The 26389-nt window shown below is 44.4% G+C and overlaps 1 protein-coding gene across 1 annotated transcript in view; it reads left to right on the top strand.

Annotated features, from left to right (window-relative positions):
* Positions 1-26389, top strand: part of si:dkey-172j4.3 (diacylglycerol kinase eta) — a 93724-nt gene that overhangs the window by 7744 nt on the left and 59591 nt on the right. The window lies entirely within an intron of this gene.

Raw genomic sequence — 26389 nt, 5'->3', positions numbered from 1 at the left:
GTAGTAACCAAAAAAGTGTTAACCAAATCAAAATATATTTTATATTTGAGATTCTTCGAAGTAGCCACCCTTTGCCTTGATGACAGCTTTACACACTCTTGGCGTTCTCTCAACCAGCTTCACCTGGAATGCTTTTCCAACAGTCTTGAAGGAGTTCCTACATATGCTGAGCACTTGTTGGTTGCTTTTCCTTCACTCTGCGGTACAACTCATTCCAATCCATCTCAATTGGTTTGAGGTCGGGTGATTGTGGAGGCCATCACTCTCCTTCTTGGTCAAATAGCCCTTACACAGCCTGGAGGTGTATTAGGTCATTGTCCTGTTGAAAAAAAATGTAAAGTCCCACTAAGCGCAAACCAGAGGGGATGGCGTATCGCTGCAGAATAATGTGGTAGCCATGCTGGTTAAGTGTGCCTTGAATTCTAAATAAATCACTAACATGTCTCCAGAAAAGTACCATCACACCTCCTCCTCCATGCTTCACGGTGGGAACCACACATGCAGAGATCATCCGTTTACTTACTCTGCATCTCACAAAGACACGGCGGTTGGAACCAAAAATCTCAAATTTGGACTCATCAGACCAAAGGACAGATTTCCACTGGTCTAATGTCCATTGCTCGTGTTTCTTGGCCCAAGCAAGTCTCTTCTTATTATTGGTGTCCTTTAGTAGTGGTTTCTTTGCAGCAATTCGACCATGAAGGCCTGATTCACGCAGTCTCCTCTGAACAGTTGATGTTGAGATGTGTCTGTTACTTGAACTCTGTGAAGAATTTATTTGGGCTGCAATTTCTGAGGTTGGTAACTTATCCTCTGCAGCAGAGGAAACTTTGGTTATTCCTTTCCTGTGGTGGTCCTCATGAGAGCCAGTTTCATCATAGCGCTTGATGGTTTTTGCGACTGCACTTAAAATGTTCCAGATTGACTGACCTTCATGTCTTAAAGTAATGATGGACTGTCATTTCTCTTTACTTATTTGAGCTGCTCTTGTCATAATATGGACTTGGTCTTATACCAAATAGGGCTATCTTCTGTATAGAATCCCTATCTTGTCACAACACAACTGATTGGCTCAAAGTGTGCAAAGCTGTCATCAAGACAAAGGGTGGCTACTTTGAAGAATCTCAAATATAAAATATATTTTTGTTTAACACTTTTTTGGTTACTACATGATTCCATATGTGTTATTTCATAGGATGGTTATCTTCACTATTATTCTTATTATTCTAGAATGTAGAAAATAGTAAAAATAAAGAAAAACCCTTGAATGAGTAGGTGTGTCCAAACTTTTGACCGGTACTGTATATTATACAGATGCACATTTTCTCCTCTCCTCCTGACTGCATGTGCTGCCATAGAAATAGAATGAATAGTATGGGCGTCATCATTCTCGCCAATGATGGGATAATGGTTGGACTGGCCATTGCGAGTTTACCCATATGAGCAAAGCTGGGAATAAAACTACGAAGTAAAGCAGGAAGAGTAGCCATCAATGTGCTGTGATTGTTTTTACTTAACTAAACTGACATTACAGAGCCACATCAGTTAAAGCTAGACTCAGCAATATGACGTAGTTGCAGAAAGTAAACATTATAGTGGGTCAATTTCCCCAACAACTAAGAGTGTTCAAGTGCGAGGCTCAACTTCTCAGATGTTTTGGTGCCCTAGCTACCACGCTGTAACAGCATGAAGCGAACCCATACACATGTGCAGATACTGTGTGTGACTGTGTGAGAGCGAAGTCTTGCATCTTGCTCATCTCAATATCTGCGGTGCTGCTCGTGCAACGTCATTTCGTTGAGTCTACCCTTAACATAGTTTGAATTAACATTATACATTAACATGGAATGTAGAATCTTTGCTACAACACCTTGCTTGTTTCAGCAAGGAGCAACAAAGTTTCATCACGCTGTTAAGAGTCCATGTTACAGCAGAAACGGACTCAACTGCACGAATACCCAGCAGTTCCGTCTTTAGTAAGCTGTTCATTTTTAAACGGCTATGACGGTTATTTTATTTTCATGACGGTCTTCATCCATAACCATAGGTTACGTAAGTGATAATCAACAAGAGGCTATGCATTCTATAGAAAATAATGAACGACGTGGAAGGTGTGTTCAACGACACGCTATAGCTGAGTGGAACTCACCTTCCATGGAGTTAAATTATTTTCCAGAGAACGCATAGAGCCACAAATTGATTATCCCTTTTATACCATGGCTGTAATTTTAACACATTTGCTGCTAGAAATGTGTTCAACATCCATTGAAGTAGCTAGCAAGTTTACTAGAGAGCGACAGTAGTTGCCTTGGTAACCAAACAAACAGTCCTGCTAGTTTAGCTAACTAAACCATCATTCCTAGCTTCGAATTCAACAATGCCAATAATGTTTTCAATTCTACTTTTGCTTTCAAAAGCAGCTCAAACATAGAACATGTAAGAAGGAACCATAGACATTGAATTCTACCGTGCAAATATATCGTGCGTTATAGGGAAATAATGCACGCTCTAGAATGCCCTTCAAGCCATTCAGAAAGGAGTATTCAATAATGTCATGGTATAAACGGTTATACAGTAATTGTGCCAGCACTAGTTCCTAGTCAACGCTCTTTATTACTCTCTATCTCTTTATCACTCTCTTCTTCTCTTTCGCTCTCTTTCTCTCTCTCTCCAGGTATATAAAGCCTTAGACTTTTTATTTACTGCTGTTTTGGCTTTTGTTTACCTTGCCCCCATTTGGTCTGACAAAAAAGAAGACAACACACACACGCACACGCACACGCACACGCACACACAGAGACAGAGAAAAGGGCAGTTCCCTAATTAGGATTTTCACAAGGTACACAAGAAAGACCTCTAGAAGAAGAGGTGAAAGAAGGGATGTACATATCCCTCTTTCTATCTCTCTGTCTCTCTCTCTTTCCTTTCTCTCCTTTTCTTTCTTTCTATCTATCTCTCTTACTGTCTTCATCTCTCTCTCTCTGAGGGCTGAATTATAGCTATAGTGTGACATGAGTGTGTGGGATGATACTGCATGTAGGAAGATGGGGATTTGTGTGTGTCTGTGTGTGGTGCATGTACGCGTGTGTAGGCGTGTGGTGAGTGTGTGTCCGTGCATGTGTATGTGTGTGTGTGTGTAGCTCAGTGATAGAGTGATGGTGTGTGATTTATAGCTCTGGCCTCATTCAGCTTTGTGGGTCAATACCTGGGGAGATGAAAGAGAGATGGAGAGAGAAAGAGGAGAGAGGAGCAGTGACTGAGAAAACAGGGAGAGAGAGAGAGGGAGGGACCAAATCTATCCAGATATCAAACGTAAATTCAGTTTCCATTAACCGTCCCTGTTAGATAGACAACATATTGATAATCTATAGCATGTTCTGATGTTTAATATGTTAAACTAATATAGACTATCTTATAAACTGTGAATGATTGATTATCATTGATAGACAGGGTTGGGCCAGTCATCAGAGAAGACACACACGTCTCCATCCCTGTCTGTTCTTTGTTAACTGGAGCCTCCCAACCTCGTTTCTATTGATTGGCTGTCAGGTCTACCTGGAGTCATCATCTGTCCAATGAGAACACTGGACATTATGGAATGTTGGGAAATGACAAGCCTTGTATCAAAGTATCAATAGTTCTCTCTCTCTCTCTCTCTCTCTCTCTCTCTCTCTCTCTCTCTCTCTCTCTCTCTCTCTCTCTCTCTCATTTTAATTCAATGTGCTGTATTGGCTTTTTATCTCTCCTCTCCTCATCTCCCTATCCTATCATCTTCTCGTTTCTCCTCTCTTCCTCACCTTTCATCTCCACCCTCTCATCTCCTCTCTCTCCCTCTTCTCTCCTCTCGCTCTTCCTCTCCTCCTCTGTGTAATTTTAAAACAACATTAGGGTAGCATCTTCCATCATTAGACTGACAGACCATTAGAGAAAGGACAGCCACTGGACCAGGGAGATAGAGAGAGAAAGGAGAGAGGAGCTAGAGAGACAGAAAGAGAGAAGGAGAAGAGAGCGAGGGAGGGGGTTTTACGAGAAGGCGAACAGAGATGACACGCAGTGGGACAGAACAGGGGAGAGAAGGAGGAGAGAGATAAGGATGGAGAGAACAAAGGGAGACAAAGAGAAGATGTGTGTGTGGATAATGACAGGAGAAAGAGAAGCGATAAAGACAGACAGAAAGAGAGAAACCCTCCCTCCCTCTGTGTGATACTATACCAACCTGATGAGTAATTCACAGACTTCCTGCATCTCAAATGGCACCCTGTTCCCTACATTGTGCACTACTTTTGAACAGGGCCCATAGGGGATACCTTATTACGTTATTATATATTATTGTGCATAATTAGTGTACAAAACATTAGGAACACTTTCCTAATATTGATTTGCTGCCACTTTTGCCCTCAGAACAGCCTCAGTTCGTCAGGGCATGGACTCTACAAGGTGTTGAACGTGTTCTACAGGGATGCTGGGCCATGTTGATTCCAATGCTTCCCACAGTTGTGTCAAGTTGGCTGGATGTACTTTGGGTGGCGGACCATTCTTGATACACACGGGAAACTGTTGAGCGTGGAAGAATCTGGCAGCGTTGCAGTTCTTGACACACTCAAACCAGTGTGCCTGGCACCTACTACCATACCCCGTTCAAAGACACTTCAATATTTTGTCTTGCCCATTCAGCCTCTGAATGGCACACTTACACAATCCATGTCTCAATTGTCTCAAGGGTTAACAATCCTTCTTTAACCTGTCTCCTCTCCTTCATCTACACTGATTGAAATTGATTTAACAGGCGACATTTGTAAGGGATCATAGCTATTCACCTGGATTCACCTGGTCAGTCTATGTCATAGAAAGAGCAGGTGTTCCTAATGTTTTGTACACTCAGTGTAACGGGTATAGGACGCCATTTGGGATGAATCCTTGGGCAAATCTGCTGTGTGTGTGTGTGTGTGTGTGTGTGTGTGTGTGTGTGTGTGTGTGTGTGTGTGTGTGTGTGTGTGTGTGTGTGTGTGTGTGTGTGTGTGTGTGTGTGTGTGTGTGTGTGTGTGTGTGTGTGTGCACTGAGTCAGAAAAGACAAGCCTAGGGACATGGAGCTATTCTTTATAGACACACTCTCTCTCGCTCTCTCTCTCTCTCTGTCTCTCTCCCCCGACTATATCAGAAAAATATATAATATCAGAGAACACATTAGATTCACACAGGGAAATGGATGAGAGAGAGAGAGAGATTCAGAGAGAGAGAGATTCAGAGACAGAGAGAGAGATTCAGAGAGAGAGAGATTCAGAGAGAGAGAGAGAGAAATTCAGAGAGGGAAGTGCATAAGAAATAGATACTGTATATAGCCTTTAGGCCCTATACTGTATGCATTGTGCATTAGACTTTAGTACTTCTCTCTTTCTCTCTGTCTCTCTCTGTTAGAGGCATACTGGGCTCCTTCCCTCTATTTCGCCATCAGAGAGATTTCTGGTCATTAGAGTCACAGTAGATTCAGACAGGGAAATTCATAAGAAATAGATACTGTATATATAGCCTTTAGGCTCTATACTGTATGCATTGTGCATTACACTTTAGTATCTCTCTCTCTCTCAATCTCTCTTTCTCTTCTCTCTCTCTATCTCTCTCTCTTTTTTTTCACTCTCTCTTTCTCTTCCCGGAGGTAATAGCTGGAAGCTCACAGTTCTGCACACAGCCATTCCTCAATACGAAACCTCAGCCAAAAATCCACAGACACACACCCCCCCAAACCACCCCCAAATTGCCTTACTGCGTTATACCAAGAAAATCACCACCTCAGACTTGCACCCCAAAATCCACTTCCCTCCACTAACTGATCAACCAGCTATTGTCTGAGTGTGTGTGTGTTTGTGTGTCTGTCTGTAACCCGGCAACAACAACTTCATAGATTTTTTTTTCTTCCTGTCAGCGTTGCATTTCTATTTCCAGTAACTTCAGATTCAAAAATAGAAAATAGCAATCAACTGACACTACTACTAGGACTTGCCTAAAGCAGTGATTTTCAACCCTCTGCTCGGGGGCCCCCAGACATTTCACAGTTACGTTGTAGCCCTGACGTAGCTCACCTGATTCACCTAGTCAAGGGCTTTATGACTGGTTGCCGAGTTGTTCTAGCTGTGGAATAGTTCAAATACATGGAACGGCTGGGGGTCCCCGAGGAGAGGTTTGCAAACCCCTTGCATAAAGGGCATGACAGTTAGCCAGGCCATAGAATGACAATAACTAAAATGGACATTCCCATTCAATACTGAACAATCTGTAGACCTACATGTATATCTAAATCTTTGGCTGTGGTATAATGTGAAGACATTGTTTACAAGACTTCTAATTCTTTCAATCTAAATGTGTTTGTCTACAAATATTATACCTTCTCTGTAGATCTCTCCTCATGAAATACTGTCGTCAGTTTAGTTCGAAAGAGCTTTGTTGAGACGAATGTTAAGGTTCAGCACGGTTTGTCTGTTTCTGTATTGTGCTTCTGAGCTACTGAATAGAACTCTTTATGACCTTGTTCTATACCGTAGATTCTGGAAACTCTCTCTCTCTCTCTCTCTCTTGCTCTCTCTCGCTTTCTCTCTCTCTCTCTCTCTCTCTCGCTCTCTCTCTCTCTCTCTCTCTCTCTCTCTCTCTCTCTCTCTCTCTCTCTCTCTCTCTCTCTCTCTCTCGCTCTCTCTCGCTCTCTCTCGCTCTCTCTCTCTCCGGAAGCAGCCAGGTCCTCGTGGTACAATGGCGTCTGATTGCACTTGACCTATTTCTGTCTTTTCTTTCTTTCTTTAGTTCTCTCTATTTTTCCCTCTTCTTATTTTCCATTGTCCAAGGGCCAACATCTCCCAAACACAAGTATGTGGGTGCACACATATACACGCATACACACACACACACACACACACACACACACACACACACACACACACACACACACACACACACACACACACACACACACACACACACACACACACACACACATATACACGCATACACACACACACACACACACACACGCATACACACACACACACACACACACACACACACACACACACACACGCATACACACACACACGCACATATACACAGTGTCTACGCTTAACATTTAATTGGCAGATGTGTCTTTTCAGCGGTGACTCTCTCCTCCTAATCCTTCCTTCCAGATACGCCAACGCTGCGTTCCAAATGGCTCCCCATTATTATATAGCGCCCCTTTTTCTGGTCAAAAGCAGTGCTCTATATAGGGAATAGGGTGCCATTTCACACACAAGTGGATCTTTAATTCAGGAGAGAAAGGACTGTTGATGTTTCTACAGCAGAGAGTGAACACACACGCAAGTACACACTCACACATGCAAGCACACACGCACACCTGATCTGGTTTGGATCGAAACACTGTCAATAAAACAGTGAATTGGGAGCATAAACATTGTGCGGGACTTCCTGTTCGTCACAAGTATGCTTCATTAGCCCAGCACCTACGTTTTAAAGGATGTGCGTATGACCACAAACTTTTCCTGAGTTTCAAAATGACCATGATTGCCTTACATGACTTAGAAAGTGTCTCAAGAGAGTGTGTGTGTGTGTGTGTGTGTGTGTGTGTGCATGCGCGTGCGTGTGTGTGCAGCTTCCTCTTTCAAGAGGTTTCTGAGCAGCAGACGAAATGCCAGAGAGACTATTTTTAGGGTGAGCCAGAAAGAGAGAGAAAGAAAATAGAAAGGAAGAAAAGAGAGAGAACGAAAATAAAGCAAGAGAGGCAAAAATAAATGGAGACGGACGGAGAAAGTACGAGAGACAATACAGAAAGCGAGGCAAATTGACAGTGTGAGAAAATAGAGCGAGGAAGGAAGTGTATGACACCAGTCCCTTCTTGTTTTTCTTCTGTTCTTCTTGTAAATGGACTATGCTCGCAAAGGAGAACAAACTCGATACAAACTACCTCACAACTCAGATGGAAACAGCTTGTGTGTCTCATTACAAAAGATCGATTACGAACGTTAAAATAGGTGCACAAAGTGTATGTGCTGCTATCAATCAGTCAATCTTTGCCTGTGTGCCAGTCCGTCTGTCAGTCTATCCATCCATTGGTCCGTCACTCCCTCCCTCCCACCATCCCTTCCTCTATCCCTCCCTCCATCCATCCCTCCATCCATTTGTTGCTCTCTAAGATGGTGGCGTTCTTCATGCTAAACCCATCATGGACGAGGTATTCCCACCGCTCCCATCCATCACCATTAGCAACCAGACGGAAATGATCGGGAACGATGCTGACCCACATGATGCACACTCATCCATCTACAACACAAACACGTGGGTATGTGTTTGTGTGTGTGTTTGTGTGTATATGTGTGTGTGTGTGCGTGTATCATCCATCTCTAACATATGCCTAGATGGCCATGGTAGAAAAGACACCAATCTACAACAAATGCCTTTAGGGGATTGGTAGTGAATAGACACTAGACAACCATGGCAGAAAGGACAGAATTAGGGTTTCAAACCAGGAAATTGCCTATAAGAAAGAACAGGAGCTTTCAGCTCTTTTATAACTTTTGTTATTTTTGCTTTTTAAGATTTTAATTTTAATTTTATATTATTTAACCTTTATTTAACTAGGCAAGTCAGTTAAGAACAAATTCTTATTTACAATGACGGCCTACCAAAAGGCAAAAGACCTCCTGCGGGGACAAGGGCTGGGATTCAAAAAATATAAATATAGGAACAACATACATCACGACAAGAGAGACAACACAACACTACATAAAGAGATACCTAAGACAACAACATAGCAAGGCAGCAACACATGACAACACAGCATGGTAGCAACACAACATGACAACAACATGCAGCAACACAACATTGGAGCGGCACAAAACACGGTACAAACATTATTGGGCACAGACAACAGCACAAAGGGCAAGAAGGTAGAGACAAGATTAAAGTTAGGGTTGTCACTAGATGCTAGAAAAGCATCTAGTGTTCCTTCTTTTCGAATGGCATCTTTTCCTCCATTCGGGAAAATTCCGAACACACTCAGAACCTGTGCTCTAAAGAGAAAAGGAACAAATGATAATACTTGAATGTTTCTACTAAGGAAGAAGTACTAATGTCTAATGCACAACGCATAAAATCCCTAACGGTAATATATTCATTTCTCATGCAATTCTCTGTCTAAGAGAAAGACAGAGAGAAAGTTAGGACATCTGCTCTAAGGAAGATACACTAAAGTGTAATGCACAATGCATTTAGAGGCTAAAGGTTGTAAACAGAGCCGAGACGATAAACTGAAAATAATCAACACCGACCATACCGCTCACTTATCGCAAGCATTCTGCGGTTTGCAACTGCACATGGGAGCAAAGATCATACTTTTTGGAGAGATGTCCTCTGGTCTGATGAAACAAAAATAGAACTGTTTGGCCATAATGACCCTTGTTATGTTTGGAGGAAAAAGGGGGAGACTTGCAAGCCGAAGAACACCATCCCAACCGTGAAGCACGGGGGTGGCAGCATCGTGTTGTGGGGGTGCTTTGCTGCATGAGGGACTGGTGCACTTCACAAAATAGAATGGCATCATGAGGATGGAAAATGACGTGGATATATTGAAGCAACATCTCAAGACATCAGTCAGGAAGTTAAAGCTTGGTCGCAAATGGGTCTTCCAAATGAACAGTGACCCCAAGCATACTTCCAAAGTTGTGGCAAAATGGCTTAAGGACAACAACGTCAAGGTATTGGAGTGGCCATCACAAAGCCCTGATCTCAATCCCATAGAAAATGTGTGGGCAGAACTGAAAAAGCGTGTGCGAGCAACGAGGCCTAAAAATTTGACTCAGTTACACCAGCTCTGTCAGGAGGAATGGGCCAAAATTCACCCAACTTAATGTGGGAAGCTTGTGGAAGGCTACCCAAAACGTTTGACCCAAGTTAAACAATTTAAAGGCAATGCTACCAAATACTAATTGAGTGTATGTAAACTTCTGACCCACTGGGAATGTGATGAAAGAAATAATAGCTGAAATAAATCATTCTCTCTATTATTATTCTGACATTTCACATTCTTAAAGTAAAGTGGTGATCCTAACTGACCGAAGACAGGGAATTTTTACTAGGATTAAATGTCAGGAATTGTGAAAAAATGAGTTTAAATGTTTTTGGCTGAGGTGTATGTAAACTTCTGACTTCAACTGTATATGTTTCTTATGAATTTCCCTGTCTGAATCTACTGTGACTCTAATGTCCGGAAACTCTCACTTTTTCCTGTGAAAACCCCTTGCATCTCTGTCTCTAAACCAAGTGCATCTCTCTGTCTCTACCTCCCCTGTCTTGCAGTGACACATCTCTCTCTCTCTCTCTCTCTCTCTCTCTCTCTCTCTCTCTCTCTCTCTCTCTCTCTCTCTCTCTCTCTCTCTCTCTCTCTCTCTCTCTCTCTCTCTCTCTCTCTCTCTCTCTCTCTCTCTCTCTCTCTCTCTCTCTCTCTCTCTCTCTCTCTCTCTCTCTCTCTCTCTCTCTCTCTCTCTCTCTCTCTCTCTCTCTCTCTCTCTCTCTCTCTCTTAGTCTGGCAGTATGAGCTGAGAAGATGCTGAGATTCTGCCTGTGTTTTCCCTGGCTATCCATTTCCCTGTCTGAATCTACTGTCTAATGTGTTCTCTAATAGTATGTGTTTTTCTGAAATAAGAGAGAGTGTGTGTCTATAGAGAATAGCACAGCTCCATGCCTGCAAGCTTGTCTTTTCTGAGAGACAGAGAGAGAGAGAAAGAAAGAGAGAGAGAGAGAGGCCAATAGCTAATGAATACTCTCCATTGGTGTTTTTCTAAAATAGATCTTTCTACAGGTAGCCTAACTGCCAAAATACAGTAAACACTTGAGTTAAATGAGGGATACAACGTATTATTTTGGCTACCATGGCTAGACGAAGAGATCTCAGTGACTTTGAAAGAGGTGTCTCAAAGGAGCACAGGGGGTTTAATAAAGAGTATGTGTGTCAGTCACTTATGGTAAATTCTGGAGCGGCGCCTGAGACAGCGTTTTCCACCACCATCAACAAAATACCAAATGATGGAATTTCTCGTGGAAGAATGGCATCGTATCCCTCCCATAGAGTTCCAGAAACGTGTAGAATCTATGCCATGGTGCACTGAAGCTGTTCTGCCCGCTTGTGATGGCCCAACGTCTTATTAAGACACTTTGTGTTTCCTTTATTTTGGCAGTTACCTGTACAAGGACTTTTTATTAATGTAGCCCAGGATTGCCCCTCTCCTCCCTCCTCAACTGTCCTCTCCTCACCCCCTTCTGCTCCCTCTCTTTCCTAAGCACCTCATCCCTCTTTCCCCTCTTCACCCCTTCTCTCCCTTCTCCGATTGATGCGAGAGAAACTCTCTCAAGTGTTACAATCACTGCCATCTTGTGAACGGTAGAAACAATTTAGAAAGGAGAAAGAGAATAATATGTGATTGGCTAGATCTGTCTAACAGCTGCGTTGGCAGATAGATAGATGGATGGGTGGATAGAAAGATAGAGAAAGATAGATATGGAGGGAGGGAGGGAGGGAGGGAGGGAGGGAGGGAGGTAGGTAGGTAGGTAGGTAGGTAGGTAGGTAGGTAGGTAGGTAGGTAGGTAGGTAGGTAGGTAGGTAGGTAGGTAGGTAGGTAGGTAGGTAGGTAGGTAGGTAGATTTGGCAGAAATACATATCCCAAAAACAGTCTTTGGTGAATCGGCTAAAGCCAAGGTGAGTGGCAAATCATGTTAGGTTGTATTTTCAGTGGACTGTCCCTTTAAATAGCCCAAAGAAAGTTGTGTTACTCTTGAAAACAAAAACAAAGAAGCTTGGCAGAGGAAGGATGTTTTCTTTAGAACCATCTCATTACTCATGAGAGAGAGAAAGAGCGAGAGAGATGGAGAGAGAGGGAGTGAGGGAGAGAAGACAGGAACAGACATTCAGCATCTTTAGTCTTAAGAGTTTGGCATGAGGAGGGACAGAGAGTTTTCTAATCTTGTTAGGGTGGGGTGCACACTCTTCTCCTCTCTATCTCCTTTCTCCCTCTCTCTTCCTCCTTCCTTTTATCTCTTGTTCTATCCCCCTCTCTCTCTCTCTCTTTCAACCTCTCTCTCTCCCCTTCCATCGCTCTCCCTCAGTCATCCTCGTTCTAATCTTGTTGGGGTGGGGTCCAACCACCCTCTCTCTCCCTCCTGCTTTTCCCTCCTCTCTCTCTCTCTCTCTCTCTCTCTCTCTCTCTCTCTCTCTCTCTCTCTCTCTCTCTCTCTCTCTCTCTCTCTCTCTCTCTGTCTTCCCTCTTGTATTTTCTAATCAGGCATAGAGCCTCGCTAGCACTCGTACTCTAAGGTTGCATCCCAAATGGCACTCTATTCCCTGTGTAGTGCATTACTTTTGACCAAAGCCCTATGGGAATAGGTCACTACATAAGGAATATGGTACCATTTGGGACCTATACATTAAATCATATTTCAGTGTGTAATATTGGCAGGTATTCAGAACCTAGGGCACCTCATCAAGATAATGTAGGCCTGCTGTCTGAGGAGGAATAACACACACACACACACACACACACACACACACACACACACACACACACACACACACACACACACACACACACACACACACACACACACACACACACACACACACACACACACACACACAGACACACATAGACACACATAGACACACACCTCCACACTCCCCTCTCTTAGCCACTCTTTGTGGTTTGAGTGGAAAAGAGGGGGGAGGGCGGGAGAGAGGAAGTTGAGAACAGTTAGGTGAATAGAGGGTAGCCTAAATGCTATAGAGCAGAACAAGGGGAGGACACAGGGTTGAGGAAGGGAAAAGGATGGTAAGAGGTAGGGTTGCACATTTTGGGGACTATTCAGGTGGAAACTTTCCGTGGGAATTAACAGGAATATTTGGGATTTAACGGGAATATATAGGAATTAACGGAAATATATGCAAATGAAAATTAATACCATTTAAATGTAGATGTTTTTTTGCATTTTATTTATTTACTATATTTATTTACCATTTACCATAGACAGAAACATAAACGTTTTACCTTATCATAAGTAGACATAATTGCAAATGATTAAATCCTTCCAATAGAAATAAAACAAACTATTTAGTTACAAAACTTTAATTAAATGAGTTGACTCTTCACATGGGATGATTTCACTGAACAACAAAAGAAAGGGAATATTGAATGATCCCCAGTGATCCATCGCATCTCGCCAAAATGTTTTCAACATACATCTGTGAAATGATAGTCTAGAAACTAAAGCTTTGGTTGTCTTCCTATCAGGCTTCCATGTCTTGTCCCTGGACCTACTCAATGTCCACCTCTTGAACGTCAGACTCTGAGGCCTTATCTCCACTGTCACTTTCTAACCTTGTTGAAAAGGCCTCAAACTTGCCCGGATGGCCACCAATTTTTCATCCCTTGTAATAGTCAGCCTGTTGCGTGCTTTGGTGTGTGTGTTCCCAAACAAGGACCAGAGGCGGCTGAGGTTGGGATTTGGAGGATGATGGAGGCAACAGGGGAAAGATCCTCAGATCCACAAAGTCCCTTCCACCAGGTGGCTGATGAGATATGTTGACACGACTGCCATATTGCATCTCCATCCCAAAGCCCTTGCTTGGAAGTGTACTTCGCCAGACTGCCAAGAACCTTGCCCTCATCCAGGCCAAGGTGGTGAGACACGGTAGTGATGACACCATAGGCCTTGTTGATTTCTGCACCAGACAGGATGTTCTTGCCAGCATACTTGGGGTCCAACATGTACGCTGCGGCGTGTATGGGCTTCAGGCAGAAGTCTTCACGGTTTTTGATGTATTTCAGAACTGCAGTTTCCTCTGCTTGGAGCAACAGTGAAGTGGGCAGGGCAGTACGGATTTCTTCTCTTACATCTGCAAGCAGAGTCTGAACATCAGACAGGATAGCATTGTTTCCCTCAATCCGTGCAATGGCTACTGCTATAGTTTTCAGGAGTTTCAGGATGCTTACCACTCTCTCCCAAAATACATCATCCAGGAGGATCCTCTTGATTGGGCTGTCCATATCGGCAGACTGTGATATTGCCATTTCTTGGAGAGGCTCCTTCCCCTATAGGAGACTGTCAAACATGATGACAACACCACAACAATGGGTGCTACTGGGCAGCTGCAATGTGGTGCTCTTATTCTCACTTTGCTTGGTGAGGTAGATTGCTGCTATAACTTCATGACCCTTCACATACCTAACCATTTCCTTGTTTCTCTTGTAGAGTGTATCCATTGTTTTCAGTGCCATGGTGTCCTTGAGGAGCAGATTCAATGCATGAGCAGCACAGCCAATGGGTGTGATGTGAGGGTAGGACTCCTCCACTTTAGACCAGGCAGCCTTCATGTTCGCAGCATTGTCTGTCACCAGTGCAAATATCTTCTGTTGTCCAAGGTCATTGATTACTGCCTTCCGCTCATCTGCAATGTAGAGACCGGTGTGTCTGTTTTCCCTTCTGTCTATGCTTTTGTAGAATACTGGTTGAGGGGTGGAGATGATGTAGTTAATTATTCCTTGCCCACGAACATTTGACAACCCATCAGAGATTATTGCAATACAGTCTGCTTTCTTTATGATTTATGATTTACCTTCACTTGAACTCTGTTGAACTCTGCATCCAGCAAATGATGTGTAAAGCATGTCTGGTTGGAGGGGTGTATGCTGGGGGAAGAACATTCAGAAATCTCTTCCAATACACATTGCCTGTGACCATCAGAGGTGAACCAGTTGCATACACAGCTTGAGCAAGACATTCATCAGCATTTATATGACTACATTCCTCCATTGAGTAAAATAAAAACTAAGATTCCAGGAGGACCATGAGCTGTTGCTAATAATAAGGTGTCGGATCCATCATTTTCACCTCGAATAGAAGTAGAGGGACTTTTGTCAGCGGTTGCTTGTTGTGAGCCTGAGGGAACTTTATGCACTTGGCCAGATGATTCTGCATCTTTGTTGCATTCTTCACATATGATTTGGCACTGTATTTGCAAATGTACACAACTTTTCCTTCTACATTAGCTGCAGGGAAATGTCTCCACACATCAGATAGTGCCTGTGAAATTTTCCTGTGAAGATTAGAAAAAAAGGAGTAAAAAAATGAAGAAATTCAATTCCATGTACTGATAAATAGTTAAGCAGTAAGATTACACAACTAATTTGTAAGATAAATGTTTTTAAATGAAACATGTATGGAAACAGGTGAATTAACACTCCTCAGTTAGCACGCTCAGGCAAGCTAAAACCCACATGGCAGCAAAAACTAACTAGCAGATATTGTTAACAAGTTAGAAATTATTTAAACACACTAGCCTTAGGCTACTATTTACTAGTTAACAAAAAAGCATGTATGTCATATAAAATATATTCAACTTACCAGAAAGCATGTAGTCCTTGGCTCAGACAGTGTAGTATTGTGGGCTCAATAGCATCTCATTAGTGTGCAAGATCTTGAGAATCAGCTGTACATGTGATGGAAGAGTGCACTGCACATGCACTTTGAATGCAGAGGGTTGCAATTTCATTGCATTGGGGATAGTTTAACCAAAATATCAAATCAAATCAAATCAAATGTATTTATATAGCCCTTCGTACATCAGCTGATATCTCAAAGTGCTGTACAGAAACCCAGCCTAAAACCCCAAACAGCAAGCAATGCAGGTGTAGAAGCACGGTGGCTAGGAAAAACTCCCTAGAAAGGCCAAAATCTAGGAAGAAACCTAGAGAGGAACCAGGCTATGGGGGGTGGCCAGTCCTCTTCTGGCTGTGCCGGGTGGAGATTATAACAGAACATGGCCAAGATGTTAAAATGTTCATAAATGACCAGCATGGTCAAATAATAATAATCACAGTAGTTATCGAGGGTGCAGCAAGTCAGCACCTCAGGAGTAAATGTCAGTTGGCTTTTTTAGCACGTCCAGTGAACAGGTCAGGGTTCCATAGCCGCAGGCAGAACAGTTGAAACTGGAGCAGCAGCAAGGCCAGGTGGACTGGGGACAGCAAGGAGTCATCATGCCAGGTAGTCCTGACGCATGGTCCTAGGGCTCAGGTCCTCCAAGAGAGAGAAAGAAAGAGAGAGAGAAGGAGAGAATTAGAGAGAGCATACTTAAATTCACACATGACACCGGATAAGACAGGAGAAGCCCTCCAGATATAACAAACTGACCCTAGCCCCCCCCGACACATTAACTACTGCAGCATAAATACTGGAGGCTGAGACAGGAGGGGTCAGGAGACACTGTGGCCCATCCGATGATACCCCCGGACAGGGCCAAACAGGAAGGATATAACCCCACCCACTTTGCCAAAGCACAGCCCCCACACCACTAGAGGGAAATCTTCAACCACCAACTTACCATCCACGGCACAAACCAGGGGGGGGCGCCAACCCAGACAGGAAGATCACGTCAGTGACTCAACCCACTCAAGTGATGCACCCCTCCTAGGGACGGCATGAAAGAGCACCAGTAAGCCAGTGACTCAGCCCCTGTAATAGGGTTAGAGGCAGAGAATCCCAGTGGAGAGAGGGGAACCGGCCAGGCAGAGACAGCAAGGGCGGGGTGATATTATACATGGCTATATTATACATGATATATAGCTGGGTCTGATATTATACATGATATATACCTGGGTCTGATACGATATATAGCTGGGTCTAATATTATACATGATTTATAGCTGGGTCTGACATGATATATAGCTGGGTCTAATAGTATAGCTGATATATAGCTGGGTCTGATATTATACATGATATATAGCTGGGTCTGATATTATACATGATATATAGCTGGGTCTGATATTATATATGATATATAGCTGGGTCTGATATGATATATAGCTGGGTCTGATATGATATATAGCTGGGTCTGATATTATACATGATATATAGCTGGGTCTGATATGATATATAGCTGGGTCTGATATGATATATAGCTGGGTCTGATATTATACATGATATATAGCTGGGTCTGATATGATATATAGCTGGGTCTGATATTATACATGATATATAGCTGGGTCTGATATGATATATAGCTGGGTCTGATATTATACATGATATATAGCTGGGTCTGATATGATATATAGCTGGGTCTGATATTATACATGATATATAGCTGGGTCCGATATGATATTTAGCTGGGTCTAATATTATATATTGCTGGGTCTTATATTATATACAGCTGGGTCTGATATTATACTTGATATATAGGTCAGTCTGATATGATATATAGCTGGGTCTGATATTATACATGATATATAGCTGCATCTGATATTATACATGATATAAAGCTGGGTCTGATATTATATATGATAAATAGCTGGGTCTGATATTATAAATTATCTATAGCTGGGTATAATATTATATATGATATATAGCTGGGTCTGATATTATACTTGATATATAGCTGTGTCAGATATTATACATGATATATAGCTAGGTCTGATTTAATATATGATATATAGCTGGGTCTGATATGATATATAGCTGGGTCTGTATTATATATGATATATAGCTGGGTCTGATATTATACATGATATATAGCTGGGTCTGATATTATACATGATATATAGCTGGGTCTGATATTATACATGATATATAGCTGGGTCTGATATTATACATGATATATAGCTGGGTCTGATATGATATATAGCTGGGTCTGATATTATACATGATATATAGCTGGGTCTGATATTATACATGATATATAGCTGGGTCTGATATTATATATAGCTGGGTCTGATATTATACATGATATATAGCTGGGTCTGATTTAATATATGATATATAGCTGGATATGATAAATATACCACAAGACCTACAATTTCCTTACATGTGTCCCCCCAAAAAAGGTTCACTGTTATAGGCTAACTTTTTTGATGAATTTAAGCAAAATTCCCCACATTCCCGGGCTTAACTTCTCATGGAAATTTCCCGGAAAGTTTCCGACCCTTTGCAACCCTAGTTAGAGGAGAGAACAGGTAGATGAATAGGGAAAAGGGGGAAAGGAACTCCAGTGTGTTCTTAACAATACGGAGATCAGATATCACTGTAAATGAAGCAGAACAAAAGACAGAGGGAGAGGGAGGGAGAGAGAGAGATGGAGTGGGGGGAGGGAGAGAGAGATGGGGTGGGGGGAGGGAGAGAGACAGATGGGGTGAGGGGAGGGAGAGAGAGAGATGGGGTGGGGGGAGGTAGAGAGAGAGATGGGGTGGGGGGAGGGAGAGAGAGAGATGGGGTGGGGGGAGGGAGAGAGAGAGATGGGGTGGGGGAGGGAGAGAGAGAGATGGGGTGGGGGGAGGGAGGGGGAGGGAGAGATGGGGGGGGAGAGATGGGGTGGGGGGAGGGAGAGAGAGAGATGGGGTGGGGGGAGGGAGAGAGAGAGATGGTGTGGGGGGAGGGAGAGAGAGAGATGGTATGGGGGAGGGAGAGAGAGAGATGGGGTGGGGGGAGGGGAGGGAGGGAGAGAGAGAGATGGTATGGGGGGAGGGAGAGAGAGAGATGGTATGGGGGGAGGGAGAGAGAGAGATGGGGTGGGGGGGGGAGAGAGAGAGATGGTGTGGGGGGAGGGAGAGAGAGAGATGGTATGGGGGAGGGAGAGAGAGAGATGGGGTGGGGGGAGGGAGGGAGAGAGAGATGGTATGGGGGGGGGAGAGAGAGAGATGGTATGGGGGGAGGGAGAGAGAGAGATGGGGTGGGGGGAGGGAGAGAGAGAGATGGTGTGGGGGGAGGGAGAGAGAGAGATGGGGTGGGGGGGGGAGGGAGGGAGTGAGAGATGGGATGGGGGGAGGGAGAGAGAGAGAGATGGGGTGGGGGTAGGGAGAGAGAGATGGGGTGGGGGGGAGAGAGAGAGATGGGGTGGGGGAGGGAGAGAGAGATGGGGTGGGGGAGGGAGGGAGAGAGAGATGGGGTGGGGGGAGGTAGAGAGAGAGATGGGGTGGGGGGAGGGAGAGAGAGAGATGGGGTGGGGGGAGGGAGGGAGAGAGGGAGAGAGAGATGGGGTGGGGGGAGGGAGAGAGAGATGGGGTGGGGGGGAGAGAAATGGGGTGGGGGGAGGGAGAGAGATGGGGTGGGGGGAGGGAGAGAGAGAGAGAGATGGTATGGGGGGGGGGAGAGAGAGATGGGGTGGGGGGAGAGAGAGAGAGAGAGATGGTATGGGGGGAGGGAGAGAGAGAGATGGTATGGGGGGAGGGAGAGAGAGAGATGGGGTGGGGGGAGGGAGGGAGAGAGAGATGGGGTGGGGGGAGGGAGAGAGAGAGGGGAAACGATGGTAAAAGGAGAAGAAGTGTTTGTTGACCATTGGTGTAAAGTGAGACAGTCAGTTTTTATAGGTCTTTGTATTTAAAGTAGGTTTGTTTAGGACACACACACACGTTGTATTTAAAGTAGGTCTCTGGGAAGGAAATTTCAACTGGCAGTAACAGTTTTTTATTGTCTTCCTGTTATACAGGGTTCCCCTGCCTCTGCTGAACTCTTGAGTGTGTGTGTTATTGGAGTAGAGGGGTCCCTCTCTGCATTGAGTGCAGGTGGATTCAGTGAGACTCCCATGTGATTCCCCTTTACTTTGAAGAGTGGAGGGAAAGAGAACAGAGAGCGATGGCGTAAAAACATTGTACTGCTTCTGTTACCACAGAGCATGCCCACGCTTACGTATGTGGTACGTGTGTACACTCACACAAACACATTCCCACACTTACGTGTGTGCTAACCACTCGTGTGTTCCCCTTTGTAAACCATGTATCTCTGTCTCGTCTGTCTAGATCTGAGTCTATTTCTGAAGCTATGACTTATTTCTATACAGCTGAGTTTAGGTTGGTTGTCATATTTTGCTGCAATTACTCATTACTGTATATGATGTGGAGCACGTTCTTCGTACGCTGTAAATGGTTTCACACAAACACCTTAGTGTTAGGATTGCCTCTTTAGTGTTATAGCTTTTTATTTATACCAATCATGAGAAACAGCAGTAGAATATACAATGGCACAGTTTGGTACATTTTTGTAAGGTACAATTTGGTACAATGGTACAATTTGGACATGGCAGTGTGTGAAAAATAAAAAAGCTTATGATAGACCGTAGGGACCCGTTTCCCTCTCTCCTCCCACAATCCCATGTCCCCATATACAGCTGACCCTGACATCACATCTCTCCCGCCCGACTATCATCACTACTCTGGATGGTTCTAACTTAGAATATGTGGACAACTATAAATACCTAGGTGTCTGACTAGACTGTAAACTCTCCTTCCAGACTCACATTAAGCATCTCCAATCCAAATTTAAATCTAGAATCGGCTTCCTATCTCGTAGCAAAGCCTCCTTCACTCATGCTGCCAAACATACCCTCGTAAAACTGACTATCCTACCAACCCTTGACTTCGGCGATGTCATTTACAAATTAGCCTCCAACACTCTACTCAGCAAATTGGATGCAGTCCATCACAGTGCCATCCGTTAAGTCACCAAAGCCCCAAATACTACCCACCACTGTGACCTGTATACTCTCGTTGGCTGGTCCTCGCTTCATATTCGTCTCCAAACTCACTGGCTCCAGGTCATCTATAAGTCTTTGCTAGGTAAAGCTCCGCCTTATCTCACCTCACTGGTCACCATAGCAACACCCACCGGTAGCACGCGCGCCAGCAGGTATATTTCACTGGTCATCACCAAAGCCAACACCTGCTTTGGCCGCCTTTCCTTCCAGTTCTCTGCTGCCAATGACTGGAACGAATTGCAAAAATCACTGAAGTTGGAGACATATCTCCCTCACTAACTTTAAGCCAACCAACTACCTACCTCATCCCCATATTTGTTTTGGTTTTTCTGCTCTTTTGCAGACCAGTATTTCTACTTGAACATACTCATCTGCACATATATCACTCCAGTGTAAATTGCTAAATTGTAATTACTTCGCCACTATTGGCCTATTTATTGCCTTACCTTCTTACTTCATTTGCACACACTGTATACCGATTTTTCTATTGTGGTATTGACTGTACGTTTGTTTATCCCATGTGTAACTCTGTGTTGTTGTTTTTGTCACACTGCTTTGCTTTATCTTGGCCAGGTCGCAGTTGTAAATGAGAACTTGTTCTCAACTGGCCTAGCTGGTTAAAGAAAGGTGAAATCATTTTTTAAATAAAAAAGTATGAAAGGTGCAGCGAAATGCTTACGTGCTATTTCCCTCAACAATGTAGTGTGTGTGTGTGTGTGTGTGTGTGTGTGTGTGTGTGTGTGTGTGTGTGTGTGTGTGTGTGTGTGTGTGTGTGTGTGTGTGTGTGTGTGTGTGTGTGTGTGTGTGTGTGTGTGTGTGTGTGTGTGTGTGTGTGTGTGTGTGTGTGTAAGGGTTGGATGTATGGGTAGTCAGTGCAGATAGTCTCTGAGGTGCAGATAGTCTCTGAGGTGCAAATAGTCACTAAGGTGCAGGTCTGTGCAGGGAGACAGCTGCTACTGCTTGCGAGATTGTAACAGAGTAAACAGTCCATGGCTCGGGTGACTGGAGTCCTTGACGATATTTCAGGCCTTCCTTAGACATGTAGTCAGTCAAGCTGTACTACTTCTTGAGGACCCGAGGACCCAAGACAAATTTCTGGTTCTGCTGTTGCGCCTTCTTCATCACAGTGATGGTGTGATTGGACCATTTTAGGTCATCTGTGATGTGCACGCGAAGGAACTTGAAGCTTTTGACCCTCCCCACGGTGCTCCCCACCCCTGTGTCCTGTAGTCCATGATGAGTACCTTGGTTTTGCTGACGTTTAAGGAGAGGCTGTTTTCTTGCAACCACTGTGCCTAGGCTCTAACCTCCTCCCTGTAGGCTGTCTCGTTGCCGTCGGCGATCAGGCTCACCGTAATCATGTCGTTGGCAAACGTAATGGTGGTGTTGGAGTCGTGCGTGGCTGTTATGGGGGTACAGGGAGTACAGAATGGGGCTGAACAAGGGGGCAGAAGGGGGCTGACTTGCCCGTCAAGAAGTCCTGGATCCAGTTGCAGAGGTAGGTGTTCATACCCAGGGCCTTGAGTTTAGTGTCGAGCTTGGTGGGAACTATGGTGTTGAACGCTGAGCTGTAGTCGATGAACTGCATTCTCACATTCGTGTTCCTCTTGTCCAGGTGGGATAGGGCAGTGTGTAGAGCAATGGCGGATTGCGTCATCCATGGATCTGTTGGATCGGTATGCAAATTGGAGTGGGTACAACGTGTCAGGTAAGGTGGAGCTGATGTGGTCCTTGACCAGCTTCTCAAAGCACTTCATGACGACAGAAGTGAGTGCAACAGGGCGATAGTCATTTATAAAATCAAATCAAATTGTATTTGTCACATGCGCCAAATACAACACAAGACTTGCGCCGAATACAAGTGCAGACTTTACCGTGAAATGCTTACTTACAAGCCCTTAACCAACAGTGCAGTTCAAGAAGAAGAAAATATTTACCAAGTAGACAAAAATAAAAACACAATAAGAATACACAATAAGAAAAACACAATAAGAATAACAATAACGAGGCTTTATACAGGGGGCACCGGTACCGGGTCAGTGTGCAGGGGTATAGGCTAGTTGAGGTAATCTGTACATGTAGGTGGGAGCAAAGTGACTATGCATAGGTAACAAACAAACAGCGAGTGTACAAAAGGGAAGGGAGGGGGGGGGTCAATGTAAATTGTCCGGTGGCGATTTTATGAATTGTTCAGCAGTCTTATGGCTTGGGGGTAGAAGCTCTTGAGAAGCCTTTTGGTCCTAGACTTGGTGCTCCGGTACCGCTTTCCGTACGGTAGCAGAGAAAACAGTCTATAACTTGGGTGACTGGAGACTCTGACAATTTTATAGGCCTTCCTCTGACACTGCCTATTATATAGGTCCTGGATGGCAGGAAGCTTGGCCCCAGTGATCTATTGGGCCGTTCACACTACCCTCTGGAGCGCCTTGCAGTCAGATGCCGAGCAGTTGCCATACCAGGCGGTGATACAACCGATCAGGATGCTCTCGTTGGTGCAGCTGTATTTGGCCCGCCTTTTCCTGTAGTCCACGATCAGCTCCTTTGTCTTGCTCACATTGAGGGAGAGGTTGTTGTCCTGGCACCACACTGCCAGTTCTCTGATCTCCTCCCTATAGGCCGTCTCATCATTGTCGGTGATTAGGCCTACAACTGTTGTGACGTCAGCAAACTTAATGATGGTTTTGGAGTCGTGTTTGGCCACGCAGTTGTGGGTGAACAGGGAATACAGGACGGGACTAAGTACACACCCCTGAGGGGCCCCAGTGTTAAGGATCAGCATGGCAGACGTATTGCTGTCTACTCTTACCTCCTGGGGGTGGCCTGTCAGGAAGTCCAGGATCCAGTTGCAGAGGGAGGTGTTTAGTCCCAGAGTCCTTAGCTTAGTGATGAACTTCGTGGGCACTTTGGTGTTGAACACTGAGCTGTAGTCAATGAACAGCATTCTCACACAGGTGTTCCTTTTGTCCAGGTGAGAAAGGGCAGTGTGAAGTGCGATTGTGTCATCTGTGGATCTGTTGGGGCGGTATGCAAATTGGGATGGGTCTAGGGTGTCCGGGAGGATGCTGTTGATGTGAGCCATGCTCTTCAAAGCACTTCATGGCTACCGACGTGAGTGCTACGGGGCAGTAATCATTTAGGCAGGTTACCTTCGCTTCCTTGGGCACAGGGACTATGGTGGTCTGCTTGAAACATGTAGGTATTACAGACTCGGTCAGGGAGAGGTTGAAAATGTCAGTGAAGACACTTGACAGTGGGTCCGCACATGCTTTGAGTACACGTCCTGGTAATCCGTCTGGCCCGGCGGCTTTGTGAATGTTGACCTGTTTAAAGGTTTTGTTCACATCGGCTACGGAGAGCGTTATCACACAGTCATCTAGAACAGCTGGTGCTCTCGTGCATGCTTCGGTGTTGCTTGCCTCGAAGCGAGCATAAAAGGCATTTAGCTCGTCTGGTAGGTTCGCGTCACTGGGCAGCTCGTGTCTGGGTTTCCCTTTGTAGTCCGTAATAGTTTGCAAGCCCTGCCAAATCCGAAAAGCGTCAGAGCCGGTGTAGTAGGATTCAATCTTAATCCTGTATTGACGCTTTGCTTGTTTGATGGTTCGTCGGAGGGCATAGCGGGATTCCTTATAAGCGTCCGGCTTAGTCTCCTGCTCCTTGAAAGCGGCAGGTATAGCCTTTAGATCGATGCGGATGTTGCCTGTAATCCATGGCTTCTGGTTGGGATATGTACGTACAGTCACTGTGAGGACGACGTCATCGATGCACTTATTGATGAAGCTGATGACTGAGGTGGTGCATTCCTCAATGCCATTGGATGAATCCCAGTCTGAACATATTCCAGTCTGTGCTAGCAAAACAGTCTTGTAGTGTAGCATCCGCGTCATCTGACCACTTCCGTATTGAGCGAGTCACTGGTACTTCCTACTTTAGTTTTTGCTTGTAAGCAGGAATCAGGAGGATATAATTATGGTCAGATTTGCCAAATGGTGGACGGGGGAGAGCTTTGTATGCATCTCTGTGTGTGGAGTTAAGGTGGTCTAGGATTTGTTTCCCCTGGTTGCACATGTGACATGCTGGTAAAAAATGTGTAAAACTGATGTAAGTTTGCCTGCATTAATGTCCCCGGCTAATAGGAGCGCCGCTTCTAGGTGAGCATTTTCTTTTTTGCTTATGGCCTTATAGAGTTTGTTGAGTGCGGTCTTAGTGCCAGCATCGTTTTGTGGTGGTAAATAGACGGCTAAGAATAATACAGATGAGAACTCTCTTGGTAGATAGTGCGGTCTACAGCTTATTATATGGTACTCTACCTCAGGCGAGGAATACCTAGAGACTTCTGTAATATTAGACATCGTGCACCAGCTGTTATTGACAAAAAGACACACTCCCCCACCCCTCGTCTTACCAGAGGTAGCCTCTCTGTTCTGCCGGTGCATGGAAAATCCTGCTAGCTCTATATTGTCCGTATCTTCGTTCAGCCACGTCTCGGTGAAACATGAGATGTTACAGTTTTTAATGTCCTGTTGGTAGTATAATCTTTTTTTATTTTACTAGGCAAGTCAGTTAAGAACAAATTCTTATTTTCAATGACGGCCTAGGAACAGTGGGTTAACTGCCTTGTTCAGGGGCAGAACAACAGATTTTAACCTTGTCAGCTCGGGGATTCGATCTTGCAACCTTTCAGTTACTAGTCCAACGCTCTAACCACTAGGCTACCTGCCGCCCAATCTTAATCGTAGGTCGTCCATTTTATTGTCCAATGATTGCACGTTAGCAAGAAAAATAGAAGGCAGTGAGAGTTTACTCGCTCGCCTTCGGATTTTCAGAAGGATGCCCGATCTGTGGCCCCTTTTCCGGCATCTTTTCTTCACGCAAAAGGCGTGGATCTGGGCCTGTTCTAGTGAAAGCAGGATATCCTTCCCGTCGGACTTGATAAAGGAAAACGTTTATTTCAGTCCGCTTTTGAGTAATCTCTTTTCTGATGTCCAGAAGTTATTTTCGGTCATAAGAGACGGTAGCAGCAACATTATGTACACAATAATTTAAAAAATAAGTTACACAAAATGCAAAAAAAAAACAAAACAAAAAAGCACAATTGATTGTGAGAATGTGAAACGTCAGTCATGTTCTTCGCGCCATTTAGGCAGGTTACCTTAGTTTGCTTGGGTACAGGCACAATGGTGGACATATTGAACCATTCGGGGATCACAGAATGAGATAGAGAGAGGTTGAATATGTCCGTGAAGACTCCAGCCAGCCTGTCTGCACATGCTATGAAGACACGGCCAGGGATACCCTCTGGGCCGACTACTTTGCGAGTACTCACAAGGCTGAAGGTCTTACTCACGTCGGTCAGAGCAGGGGCCCTTGTAGAAGGATCGGTGTTGATTACCTCGAAGCGAGCATAGAAAGTGTTTAGCTTGTCTGGGAAAGAGGCATCGGTGTTCACTGCGTAACTAATTTTGCTTTGGTAGTCTGTGATGGTTTGTAGTTCTTGCTACATGCGTATTGCATCCGAGTCATTGAAATACTTTGTCCCCGTACTGTCTTTTTGAGTCTTTGATTGATTTCCGGAGGTGGTAGCTGCATTTCCTGATGAACCCTATGACTGAGTCTGTATACTTGTTGTTGTTAATGTCAGAGGCGACACGGAACATTTCCCAATCCAAATAATCAAAGCTGTCTTGTAGCCTAGATTCTGATTGGTCAGAACAGCGTTGAACAGATCTTACCACGGGTACTTTCTGCTTTCATTTTTGCCTGGTACAAGCAGAATAGAAGCGTGGTCTGATTTGCCGAGCAGGTGGGGGGGGGCTTTGAATCCGTCTTGTAATGGAGAATAACAATGA

The sequence above is a fragment of the Salvelinus namaycush genome, chromosome 6 (assembly GCF_016432855.1).
Source record: "Salvelinus namaycush isolate Seneca chromosome 6, SaNama_1.0, whole genome shotgun sequence".
Taxonomy (NCBI): Eukaryota; Metazoa; Chordata; class Actinopteri; order Salmoniformes; family Salmonidae; genus Salvelinus; species Salvelinus namaycush.
Note: the sequence above shows the minus strand (reverse complement) of the source record. Positions and strands in the feature narration are given on the sequence as shown.